A 13,866-nucleotide genomic window follows, 5' to 3' on the forward strand; every position below is an offset into this window, starting at 1 on the left:
ACTTGATGAGTTCTGGGTTTGATCATGTTATGCTTGTGAGAGATGTTATAGTCAACGGGTCTGAATCTTTCAGATCCGTATGTACTTCGCAAATCTCTATGTCATCTTGTAGATGCAGCTACTACGCTATATTTGGAGCCATCTCAAATAACTGTTCTACTTGGAGCTATTCTAAATTGTTGCTCCATTATACGTATCCGGTATCTCTACTCAGAGCTATCCGGATAGGTGTTAAGCTTGCATCGACGTAACTCTTTACGTCGAACTCTTTATCACCTCCATAACCGAGAAAATTCCTTAGTCCACTATTTACTAAGGATAACTTTGACCGCTGTCCTGTGATCCATTCTTGGATCACTCTTGTACCCCTTGACTGACTCATGGCAAGTCACACTTCAGATGCGGTACACAGCATAGCATACTTTAGAGCCTACGTCTAAAGCATAGGGGACGACCTTCGTCCTTTCTCTCTATTCTGCCGCGGTCAGGTTTCGAGTCTTACTCAATGTTCACACCTTATAACACAGCCAAGAACTCCTTCTTTGCCGATCCATTTTGAACTCCTTCAAAATCTTGTCACGGTATGTATTCATTTGAAAGTACTATTAAGCATTTTGATCTATCCTTATAGATCTTAATGCTCAATACTCAAGTAGCCTAATCCAGGTTTTCCATTGAAAAACACTTTTCAAATAACCCTATATGCTTTCCAGAAATTCTATGTCATTTCTAATCAACAATATGTCAACAACATATATTCATCAGAAATTCTATAGTGCTCCCACTCACTTCTTTGGAAATAAAAGTTTCTCATAAACTTTGTATAAACCCAAAATCTTTGATCATCATCAAAGCATACATTCCAACTCCGAGATGCTTACTTGATAAAGCCACTGCTAACAACAAAAAGGTCCAAGCATTGGATACTGTTACGGCTAGGTGTGTAGCCGCTGTGGATAGCTTTGACCAAAAGCTTGAGCCTGGGATTGAGGCGCATCAGAGAAAATTAGAACTATTGATGCATGTTCAAGAAGACAGGAAAGTTGAATATGGACATATGATGCATGCACGTTCCATGGTTTGCATGCATAAGTGGAAGGAGAATCAATCATACCCAGGGATTTACGTGGATAGTAATTTGAAGCATCTAGCAAAGAGCACGTACAAGGAAAACTACTACTTTGCATGCCCACGTCAACCAGAAAGTAGACTTGCTATAGAGTTTCATTTGTTTCTCAATTATATTATGTGTTCCATACAATCAGGAGATAGAAATCAGAAAGAAGTCCATGGTTGCTACTACTTCGGAAGGTCACGGCCACCAGAGATACATGCGTACACCAGGAGACCTCGGCCACATGACGTGTTGTGCTTATGTGCTATGGGGTGGGGTCCGCCTACAGAAGATATCATCAAATTAGTGCACTATATTTACGTAGGCTCAAAGTGTCAGTTCGTTTTCTTTTGGTATGTATGGATTGTGGGCCAAAACTATAAAGCGCACAGTCTATTTGATTTGGAGAGTCCAAGTTTTATTATTTTTCTATTTAGCAGAGATATAAAGTTAGGAATGTTTGAGTCGTCCAACTTGCAGGTCAAGATAGGTCATTTGTTATTTAAGGTCTGGTCGGTGCATCATGTAAAGCAGGTTATCTTTTATGAAATAGACACGATGTGTTTTTCAGGGTAGACACCCGTATCAAGTTTTGGAGGGATCTTTAGAAAACCTCTGTGTTGCGATTTCTCTTCGTGGAAATTGTTTTTGCGCGTGAGTACCTTCGTCGAGATTGGTTTTCTCGTGCTGGGCCGCAAGGTTCAAACCCTCTACTTCGTGTACATCGCGTGCGCGGGCGAGAGGTTTCTATTGGTGGTGGTGGAGTGTCGTGAAAGATCGGACCGCAACAACCGATCAAATCTCACCACGAGGTTCGGTCGACATTAGGTGGTATTCAGAGAAAAGGTTGTTCACGACACAATATTTTTCTTCAAATTACTATTGAAGATTTTTTTTATCATGAGAAAGGATTGTAGCTCGCAAATGATGATGGTTGTGGAGAAGGATCCATTGCGTGCTTTGCCGTGGTACCAATGCTTTACGCGTGTGCGTGTAGGGCCGGCAAGTTGTGCAACATTGATGAATTGCTATTCTGGGATGAACTTAGTGAGTCAGACTATGGTTGATGCTTTGAACCTGCCATTGATAGAACATCCAGAACCGTATGAGCTTTGGTGGAAGGACAAGTTTGTCAAGATCATGCATCGCGTCGAGGTATGGTTTATTCTATGTGGATATGGTGATGTAGTCATGTGTGATGTGCTTCCTATGCACATGCATACTTGTTCAATACTGCTAGGAAAACCATGGACAGATAAAAGACAGTTGACATATCATTCAGTTGACGAATTTTCTTTTGTTCGTGGAGGACAATTCGTACCACTTGATTCTTACACATTAGAGAAGTATATGGCTGATCGCAAGAAGCGGGATACTGCTCAAGCTGCATTAGAAGTAAAGAAGAAGAAGGTTGAGGTTGCTGAAATTTCCACTGTCGCTATTCAGTCTAGAAAAAAAAATATTGTTGAAGAGATCAGCTCAAAATCGAGGACGATTTTGTTTCAAGAGGGAGAGGATGATAAAGCCACTGCTAACGACAAAAAGGTCCAAGCATTGGATACTGTTACGGCTAGGTGTGTAGCCGTTGTGGATAGCTTTGACCAAAAGCTTGAGCCTGGGATTGAGGCGCATCAGAGAAAATTAGAACTATTGATGCATGTTCAAGAAGACAGGAAAGTTGAGTATGGACAGATGATGCATGCACGTTCCATGGTTTGCATGCATAAGTGGAAGGAGAATCAATCATACCCAGGGATTTACGTGGATAGTAATTTGAAGCATCTAGCAAAGAGCACGTACAAGGAAAACTACTACTTTGCATGCCCACGTCAACCAGAAAGTAGACTTGCTATAGAGTTTCATTTGTTTCTCAATTATATTATGTGTTCCATACAATCAGGAGATAGAAATCAGAAAGAAGTCCATGGTTGCTACTACTTCGGAAGGTCACGGCCACCAGAGATACATGCGTACACCAGGAGACCTCGGCCACATGACGTGTTGTGCTTATGTGCTATGGGGTGGGGTCCGCCTACAGAAGATATCATCAAATTAGTGCACTATATTTACGTAGGCTCAAAGTGTCAGTTCATTTTATTTTGGTATGTATGGATTGTGGGCCAAAACTATAAAGCGCACAGTCTATTTGATTTGGAGAGTCCAAGTTTTATTATTTTTCTATTTAGCAGAGATATAAAGTTAGGAATGTTTGAGTCGTCCAACTTGCAGGTCAAGATAGGTCATTTGTTATTTAAGGTCTGGTCGGTGCATCATGTAAAGCAGGTTATCTTTTATGAAATAGACACGATGTGTTTTTCAGGGTAGACACCCGTATCAAGTTTTGGAGGGATCTTTAGAAAACCTCTGTGTTGCGATTTCTCTTCGTGGAAATTGTTTTTGCGCGTGAGTACCTTCGTCGAGATTGGTTTTCTCGTGCTGGGCCGCAAGGTTCAAACCCTCTACTTCGTGTACATCGCGTGCGCGGGCAAGAGGTTTCTATTTGTGGTGGTGGAGTGTCGTCAAAGATCGGACCGCAACAACCGATCAAATCTCACCACGAGGTTCGGTCGACATTAACCAGTCCCTAGAAGGATTGCTGGAGCTTTGCATACTTATTAGCATCTTTCAGGATTGACAAAACCTTCCGGTTTGTATCACATACAACCTTTCCTTAAAAAAATGTCGAGGAAACAATGTTTTGACATCCTATCTGCAAGATTTCATAAATAATGCAGTAATCGCTAATATAATTCCAACAGACTCTTACCATCGCTACGAGTGAGAAAGTCTCATCGTAGTCAACTCCTTGAACTTGTCGGAAAACATCTTAACGACAGGTCGAGCTTTCTTAATGGTGACATTTACCATCATTGTCCGTCTTCCTTTTAAAATCCATCTGTACTCAACAGCCTCATGACCATCGAGCTGTTCTGTCAAAGTCTACACTTTGTTTCCATACATGGATCCTCTCTCGGATTTTATGGCCTCGAGCCATTTATCGGAATCCAGGCCCACCATCGCTTCTCCATGGCTCGTAGGTTCATTGTTGTCTAGCAACATGACTTCCAAGACAGGATCACGTACCATTCTGAAGTAGTACGCATCCTTGTCATCCCACGAGGTTTGGTAGTGACTTGATCTGAAGTTTCATGATCACTATCATAAGCTTCCACTTCAATTGTTGTAGGTGCCACAGGAACAACTTCCTGTGCCCTGCCACACACTAGTTGAAGAGACGGTTCAATAACCTCATCAAGTCTCCACCATCCTCCCACTCAATTCTTTTGAGAGAAACTTTTCCTCGAGAAAGGACCCGATTCTAGAAACAATCCCTTATTGTTTTCGAATCTGAGACAGGAGGTATACCCAACTGTTTTGGGTGTCCTATGAAGATGCATTTATCCGCTTTGGGTTCGAGCTTATTAGCCTGAAACTTTTTCACATAAGCGTCGTAGCCCCAAACTTTTAAGGAATGACAGCTTAGGTTTCCCTAAACCATAGTTCACACGGTGTCATCTCATCGGAATTATGTGGTGCCCCTTTTAAAGTGAATGTGGTTGTCTCTAATGCCTAACCCATAAACTATTGTGGTAATTCGATAAGAGACATCATGGTATGCATCATATCCAATAGGGTGCAGTTATGATGTTCGGACACACCATCACGCTACGGTGTTCCAGGCTGTATTAGTTGTGAAACAATTTCCACAATGTCTTAATTCTGTGCCAAACTCGTAATTTAGATATTCATCTCTATGATCATATCATAGATATTTTATCCTCTTGTCACGACGATCTTTCAACTTCACCCTGAAATTACTTGAACCTTTCAATAATTCAGACTCGTGATTCATCAAGTAAATATACTCAACATCTACTCAAATCATCTGTGAAGTAAGAACATAACGATATCCACTACATGCCTCAGCACTCATTGGACTGCACACATCAAAATGTATTACTTCCAACAAGTTGCTTTCTAGTTCCATTTTACTGAAAACGAGGCTTTCAGTCATCTTGCCCATGTGGTATGATTTGCATGTCTCAAGTGATTCAAAATCAAGTGAGTCCAAACGGTCCATTTGCATGGAGTTTCTTCATGCATATACACCAATAGACAGGGTTCGCATGCCTCAAACTTTTCAAAAACGAGTGAGCCCAAAGATCCATCAACATGGAGCTTCTTCATGCGTTTTATACCGATATGACTTATGTGGCAGTGCCACAAGTAGGTGGTGCTATCATTACTATCTTTTGGCATGAACATGTGTATCACTACGATCGAGATTCAATAAACCATTCATTTTAGGTGTAAGACCATTGAAGGTATTATTCAAATAAACAGAGTAACCATTACTCTCTCCTTAAATGAATAACCGTATTGCGATAGACATAATCCAATCATGTCTATGCTCAACGCAAACGCCAATCTCGATGGTAGAGGGAGCGTACGATATTTGATCAACCTTGGAAATACTTCCAACACATATTGTCATCTCACCTTTAGCTAGTCTCCGTTTATTCCATAGCTTTTATTTCGAGTTACTAACACTTAGCAACCGAATCGGTATCTAATACCCTGGTGCTACTAGGAGTACTAGTAAAGTACACATCAACACAATGTATATCCAATATACTTCTATCGACCTTGCCATCCTTCTCATCTACCAAGTATCTAGGGTAATTCTGCTCCAGTGGCTGTTCCCCTTATTACAGAAGCACTTAGTCTCGGCTTTGGGTTCAACCTTGGGTTCCTTCACTAGAGCAGCATCTGATTTGCCGTTTCATGAAGCATCCCTTTTTGCCCTTGCCCTTCTTGAAACTAGTGGTTTCACCAACCATCAACAATTGATGCTCCTTCTTGATCTCTACTTTTGTGGTGTCAAACATCATGAATATCTCAAGGATCATCATATATGTCCCTGATATATTATAGTTCATCACGAAGCTCAAGCAGCTTGGTGGTAATGACTTCGGAGAACCATCACTATTTCATCTGGAAGATCAACTCCCACTCGATTCAAGCGATTGTTGTACTCAGACAATCTGAGCACAAGTTCAACAATTGAGCTTTTCTCCCTTAGTTTGCAGGCTAAGAAAATCGTCGGAGGTCTTATACCTCTTGACGTGGGCACGAGCCTGAAATCCCAATTTCAGCCCTCGAAACATCTCATATGTTTTGCGATGTTTCAAAAACGTCTTTGGTGCCTCAATTCTAAACCATTTAGCATTACACACTGAACTATCATGTAGTCATCAAAACGTGTATGTCAGATGTTCGCAACATCCACAGACGACGTTCGAGGTTCAGCACACTGAGCGATGCATTAAGGACATAAGCCTTCTATGAAGCAATGAGGACAATCCTCAGTTTACGGACCTAGTCCGCATAATTGCTACTATCAACTTTCAACTAAATTTTTCTCTAGGAACATATCTAAACAGTAGAACTGAAGCGCGAGCTACGACATAATTTGCGAAGACCTTTTGACTATGTTCAGGATAATTAAGTTCATCTTATGAACTCCCACTCAGATAGACATCCCTCTAGTCATCTAAGTGATTACATGATCCGAGTCAACTAGGTTGTGTCCGATCATCACGTGAGACGGACTAGTCATCATTGGTGAACATCTTCATGTTGATCGTATCTACCATACGACTCATGCTTGACCTTTCGGTCTCTTGTGTTCCGAGGCCATGTCTGTACATGCTAGGCTCATCAAGTCAACCTAAGTGTTTTGCGTGTGTAAATCTATCTTACACCCGTTGTATGTGAACGTTAGAATCTATCACACCCGATCATCACGTGGTGCTTTGAAACAACGAACTGTCGCAACGGTGCACAGTTAGGGGGAACACTTTCTTGAAATTATTATGAGGGATCATCTTATTTACTACCGTCGTTCTAAGTAAACAAGATGCAAAAACATGATAAACATCACGTGCAATCAAATAATAGTGACATGATATGGCCAATATCATATAGCTCCTTTGATCTCCATCTTGGGGCTCCATGATCATCTTGTCACCGGCATGACACCATGATATCCATCATCATGATCTCCATCATCGTGTCTTCATGAAGTTGTCTCGCCAACTATTACTTCTACTACTATGGCTAACGGTTAGCATAAAGTAAAGTAATTACATGACGTTTATGTTGACACACAGGTCATAAATAAATTAAGACAACTCCTATGGCTCCTGCCGGTTGTCATACTCATCGACATGCAAGTCGTGATTCCTATTACAAGAACATGATCATATCATACATCACATATATCATTCATCACATCCTTTGGCCATATCACATGACATAGCATACCCTGCAAAAACAAGTTAGATGTCCTCTAATTGTTGTTTGCATGTTTTACGTGGCTGCTATGGGTTTCTAGCAAGAACGTTTCTTACCTACGCAAAGACCACAACGTGATATGCCAATTGCTATTTACCCTTCATAAGGACCCTTTTCATCGAATCCGATCCGACTAAAGTGGGAGAGACAGACACCCGCTAGCCACCTTATGCAACTAGTGCATGTCAGTCGGTGAAACCAGTCTCACGTAAGAGTACGTGTAAGGTCGGTCCGGGCTGCTTCATCCCACAATGCCACCGAATCAAGATTGGACTAGTAACGGTAAGCATATTGAACAAAATCAATGCACACAACTACTTTGTGTTCTACTCATGCATAGAAACTACGCATAGACCTAGCTCATGATGCCACTGTTGGGGAACGTAGCAATAATTCAAAATTTTCTACGTAACACCAAGATCAATCTATGGAGTCATCTAGCAACGAGGGAGGAGTGGATCTACATACCCTTGTAGATCGCGCGCGGAAGTGTTCAAGAGAACGGGGTTGATGGAGTCGTACTCGTCGTGATCCAAATCACCGATGATCCTAGCGCCGAACGGACGGCACCTCCGCGTTCAACACACATACGAAGCAGCGACGTCTCCTCCTTCTTGATCCAGCAAGGGGGAAGGAGAGGTTGATGGAGATGGCTCCAGCAGCAGCACGACGGCGTGGTGGTGGTGGAGCTGCAGTACTCCGGCAGGGCTTCGCCAAGCTCTATGGAGGAGGAGGTGTTGGAGAGGGAGAGGGAGGCACCAAGGCAAAGGTAAGAAGTCCTCCATCTCCCCCACTATATATAGGGGGGCCTAGGGGGGGCGGCCAAGGGAGGAATCCCTCCTCCCCAAGGCACCTAGGAGGTGCCTTCCCCTCTTAGGACTCTTCCTTAGGGTTTCCCCCACCCTTAGGCGCATGGGCCCTAGGGGAAAGTGGCGCCCCAGCCCACTTTGGGTTGGATCCCTTCCCACTTCAGCCCATGGGGCCCTCCGGGATAGGTGGCCCCACCCGGTGGACCCCCGGGACCCTTCCGATGGTCCCGGTACAATACCGGTGACCCCGAAACTTGTCCCGATGGCCGAAATAGCACTTCCTATATATAATTCTTTACCTGCGGACCATTCCGGAACTCCTCGTGACGTCCGGGATCTCATCCGGGACTCCGAACAACATTCGGGTTACTGCATATACATATCCCTACAACCCTAGCATCACCGAACCTTAAGTGTGTAGACCCTACGGGTTCGGGAGACATGCAGACATGACCGAGACGACTCTCCGGTCAATAACCAACAGCGGGATCTGGATACCCATGTTGGCTCCCACATGTTCCACGATGATCTCATCGGATGAACCACGATGTCAAGGACTTAATCAATCCCGTATACAATTCCCTTTGTCTAGCGGTACGATACTTGCCCGAGATTCGATCGTCGGTATCCCGATACCTTGTTCAATCTCGTTACCGGCAAGTCTCTTTACTCATTTCGTAACACATCATCCCGTGATCAACTCCTTGATCACACTGTGCACATTATGATGATGTCCTACTGAGTGGGCCCAGAGATACCTCTCCGTTTACACGGAGTGACAAATCCCAGTCTCGATTCGTGCCAACCCAACAGACACTTTCAGAGATACCCGTAGTGCACCTTTATAGTCACCCAGTTACCTTGTGACGTTTGGCACACCCAAAGCACTCTTACGGTATCCGGGAGTTGCACAATCTCATGGTCTAAGGAAATGATACTTGACATTAGAAAAGCTTCAGCATATGAACTACATGATCTTGTGCTAGGCTTAGGATTGGGTCTTTGTCCATCACATCATTCTCCTAATGATGTGATCCCGTTATTAATGGCATCCAATGTCCATGGTCAGGAAACCGTAACCATCTATTGATCAACGAGCTAGTCAACTAGAGGCTTACTAGGGACATGGTGTTGTCTATGTATCCACACATGTATCTGAGTTTCCTATCAATACAATTCTAGCATGGATAATAAACGATTATCATGAACAAGGAAATATAATAATAACTAATTTATTATTGCCTCTAGGGCATATTTCCAACACCAGGCCAGTCAACTGGACTCCCCCCTGTTCTCTTTTGATCGTGTTCAAACTCCATCTTTGTTGAAAGTGACTGCCGCGGAGACGGCGGAGACATGCATGCTCGTCGAGAGAGTAGTTCAGTTGATCAGCCAAGGTGTCATTGGCATGGATCTACTAGAGGTGTTCCTTAGTCGGCGCATCCAACCACTCCAAGCTCGTGACCACTCCATGTGGATGTACTCCAGGGCTGGTGACAACGCTCGGGTTCATCCGGAGGAGGTGGCGGCCAAAATAGTGGCCGAGTGGCTGGGGGGTATCACCAGGAACAAGGACAACCTCAGGGGCACCAGGAGAGTCAACCCTTTCAGCGACAGAAACCAACCAGACAAGGTTTGGCCATTTCAACTGAGCTTTTAGACGTGTTTTCCGACTGTTTGTTGATCCGACTGACTTGCAGTCAGCTCCTTGTTTTGTAGATTTACACGGAGATGTATTCAATGCCCAATGGTGAACAAGCTCTGGAACAAGACCAAGAGGGCGAGGACAGTGCGGAGGAGAGCGGCGAGTGGGAGTCACCAGCCAACAATGATGAAGATGAGAGCGATGAGTCGGGCAATGAGGAAGTAGCCGACTCACCGCCTCGTTCCGAATGTCGATCCAAGCAGCACCATGATCCCATGGGCAGGCGCGGTAAAGCTGTGGCATTGAGTGCTCCATCTCAAAAACGCGCTCGGTCTCCGACTCTAGAATTGGCTGAGAAGGTCACCAAGCAGCCCAAGGTCAATCCTTTGAAGGCACGGAAGACCTTGCCTAGAATCAAGATGGACGTTCCTGTTGCTTCTAGGTAAATGTTCTTCCTGTATTTTCTGGTTCCGACCGACTTTTTTGTTCTGACCGAGTGGATGATGAACCTTTACAGCCCGACCTCAGCTGCGACTGACATGGATATTGACAAGAATCCGGTCGACGAGGAAACCGACGACGCAGCTACCTCCAAAGCCAGTAAGTATGCCCGATTCGAATTTATTTGGACTACTGGATTGTTTGTCAGCTATCCGTACGACTTTCTCTGTTTATTGCAGTTCCATGGGATGTTGTTGTGCTCCCGGATGATGATGAAGAAGTACCGCTGAGGGGGAGGAGGAGGAAAGACAAGGAACTGGGCGGGAAAGCACCTGAGTTCCAGGTTCTTCAGTCGACCGTGACGCCTGGGGCGGCAGTCGAGCAATCGACAGATTTGGCTCGAACCAACGTCACCTTCGATGTCCTGCTGTCGACTGGTTGTCCATCAGGATCAGCTGCTCAGACTTCTGCTACACCAATACAATTCCACGCTTCAGATCCTGCAGCTGCTTCGACTGCTTTGCCAGCATCGCTTTTTACTGTGTATCAGACTCCGGACGACCCATCGACTGCTGCCAAGGAAGCTCTTCTTCAGTTAAATCTTGTGATGGGGCAAATGAAAGTGGTGCATGAGGCCAGCCAGGTGGCCTTCAATGTCGGAGCTGCTCTGCAAACCAATGTCCAGGTTAGTTGGTCATATTTCTCGTCTGATCACCCACTGGGGTGTGGCTGTTTTGAAATTGTATAAGTCACTTTGGATCGACTCAAGCTAAATCTTTGAACTAGTGGGGGCACTCTGAGTGCACCCACTGGGTGTAGTCCCCGAGACCATAGTTGACCGCGGGCAGTCGACTGTGGTCTGAGATTTTGAACTTGCTTTTTTACAACTCGCGCTGGGCGGACCATGCCGAGTGGAATTAAAACCAGTGGGGGGCACGCTAAGTGCACCCACTGGGTGTAGTCCCCGAGACCATAGTTGACTGCGGGCAGTCGACTGTGGTCTGAGAATCTGAACCTCTCTTTTTTTCGATGGTAGTCTTGGAGTAGCTGTCGCAGTGATGCCTTTCATTTTAGTCGACTGACAAGTCTTATGTGTTGGCCACATAAATCTTGTGATCTCGGTGCTCAACTCTCTAAACTGAACCAGCAACAAATCAGCCTCAACCTTGATCTAGAACTGGCCAAAAAGAATCTCAAGACTGCTCGCGATGAAGTAGCTGCCATGGGAGGTAAACGATCATGAACTATTTATTTTACTGTTGTTGGTACTTTTCCTTTCCATTTTTTTGAACCGAGTGACTCCACTCGAGCAGATGTATGTAGTGAAAACCGTCAACTCCAAGCCCGTCTGAAGAATGTTATTTCTTTAGAGAAAATGAAGTAGACTTTGGAGAAGAAGGATCTGGATCTTGCTGCTGCACAGAAGGAAGCGCGAGAGAAAACTGCGCTTGCCGACAAGAAGCTTGCTTCGGTCGACAAGCTAGAAGAAGAGAATTCCAAACTGAAGACTGCTGTTTCTAATGCCAATCGGGAGGTCGAGCGACTGAAGAAGGACAAGGACAAGCTGACTGACGAGCTTGGGAGCCTCAAAGTTAAGAAGGGCGAGTTGGAGTCTTATCTAGGCCAGCTTGCTGCAAAGCTGGTCTTAAACCTTGAAGGTACTGATGGTTTACTGACTTGTTTCTGTCGACTGTCAAGTCTAATTATATCGTCGACTCACCATTCACTCGATTGTACAGAGTTTTGTCAAGACTTTGAAGCGGAAACTGGGCGGGTCGAGATGGGTCTTGACCCCATAAACTGTCCAGTCAAGGATGATGTTGCGATGAATGTGCTGCGGTTGGAATCTTGCATGGACAGCGCAGTTACTTATCTTGCCCACCTGAAAGCGGCGATGACTCGGGTTGATGCTGAACTCTGGCCTCAGGCGGAACTGTCCCAAGATCTCGAGTCCTTGATGGCTCGACTGAATCAAATCCCCGACCGAGTGCAAGAATGGAAGAAGTCATCCGCTCATTGTGGCGCTGATGTCGCGTTGTCCCTGGTCCGAGTGCACTGCAAAGACGTCAAAGAAGACAAGCTGGCGGAACTCAAGGTTTCTAACACCAAGAGACACACTTTCCAGTCCTTCATGGACACTTTCCTTGAAGCCGCCACTCGTATTGCAGACAGCATATACCTTGATAGTTTCTGCGACCCAGCCAGTCCTTCTCCTGATGCGTGACTGAAAAACATTATGATCCACCTTTATTTGCCTCAGAATGCCGAGTGATTGTGTAATCGTTAAACTCCTTCGGGCTTGATGCTCGAATACTTTTGATCCGTCGTCTGGAACTTTTAGGATCTATCTGAACTTGGTTTATTTCTGAATATGCTTGTATTTGCCTTCGTGTGGAATTTGCTCTTTGAGATGTAGCCCTGAAGTGGAGACTTCAATCGGCCTGTGCCTCGTCGTCCCTGCGGACAGGGATGGAGCGCACATTGTATTTGTGGCGTAGCTCGGAGAAGAAGGTCGCGGTCGACCTGCACCTCGTCGCCCTTGTAGATAGGGATGGAGCGTATGTTGTACTTGTGGCGCAGCTCCTAAGGAGAAGGTTGCAGTCGACCTGCACCTCGTCGTCCTTGCGGATAAGGATTGAGCGCACGTTGTATTTGTGGCGCAGCTCCAATGGAGAAGGTTGTGGTCGACCTACACCTCGTCATCCTTGCAGATGGGGATGGAGCACATGTTGTATTTGTGGCATAGCTCCAAAGGATAAGGTTGTAGTCGACCTGCACTTCGTTGTCCTTGCGGATGGTGATGGAGAGCACGTTGTATTTGTGGTGCAGCTCCAAAGGAGAAGGTTGTAGTCGACCTGCACCTCGTCATCCTTGCGGATGGTTATGGAGCGCAGGTTGTATTTGTGGCGCAGTTCCAAAGGAGAAGGTTGCAGTCGACCTCCAACTCGTCGTTCTTGCGAATAAGGATGGAGCGCATGTTGTATTTGTGGCACAGCTCCAAAGGAGAAGGTTGTAGTCAACCTGCACCTCGTCGTCCTTGTGGATGGTGATGGAGCGCATGTTGTATTTGTGGCGCAGTTCCGAAGGAGAAGGTTGCAGTCCACCTGCACCTTGTCGTCCTTGCGGATAAGGATATACATTAAACCTTAGGTGAGTACTGGACTGCAGCTAAACCCCCAAGTGAGAGGGCCGCCCACCACTCGGTAGGATTTTTTAAACTTAGGCGAGTACTGGACTGCAGCTAAGCCCCCGAGTGGGAGGGTTGCTCACCACTCGGTAGGATTTTTTAAACTTAGGCGAGTACTGGACTGCAGCTAAGCCCCCGAGTGGGAGGGTTGCTCACCACTCGGTAGGATTTTTTAAACTTAGGCGAGTACTGGACTGCAGCTAAGCCTCCGAGTGGGAGGGTTGCTCACCACTCGGTAGGATTTTTTAAACTTAGGCAAGTACTGGGCTGCAACTAAGCCCTCGAGTGGGAGGGTTGCTCACCACTCGGTAGG

The sequence above is a fragment of the Triticum dicoccoides genome, chromosome 2A, assembly GCF_002162155.2.
Source record: "Triticum dicoccoides isolate Atlit2015 ecotype Zavitan chromosome 2A, WEW_v2.0, whole genome shotgun sequence".
Classification (NCBI taxonomy): domain Eukaryota; kingdom Viridiplantae; phylum Streptophyta; class Magnoliopsida; order Poales; family Poaceae; genus Triticum; species Triticum dicoccoides.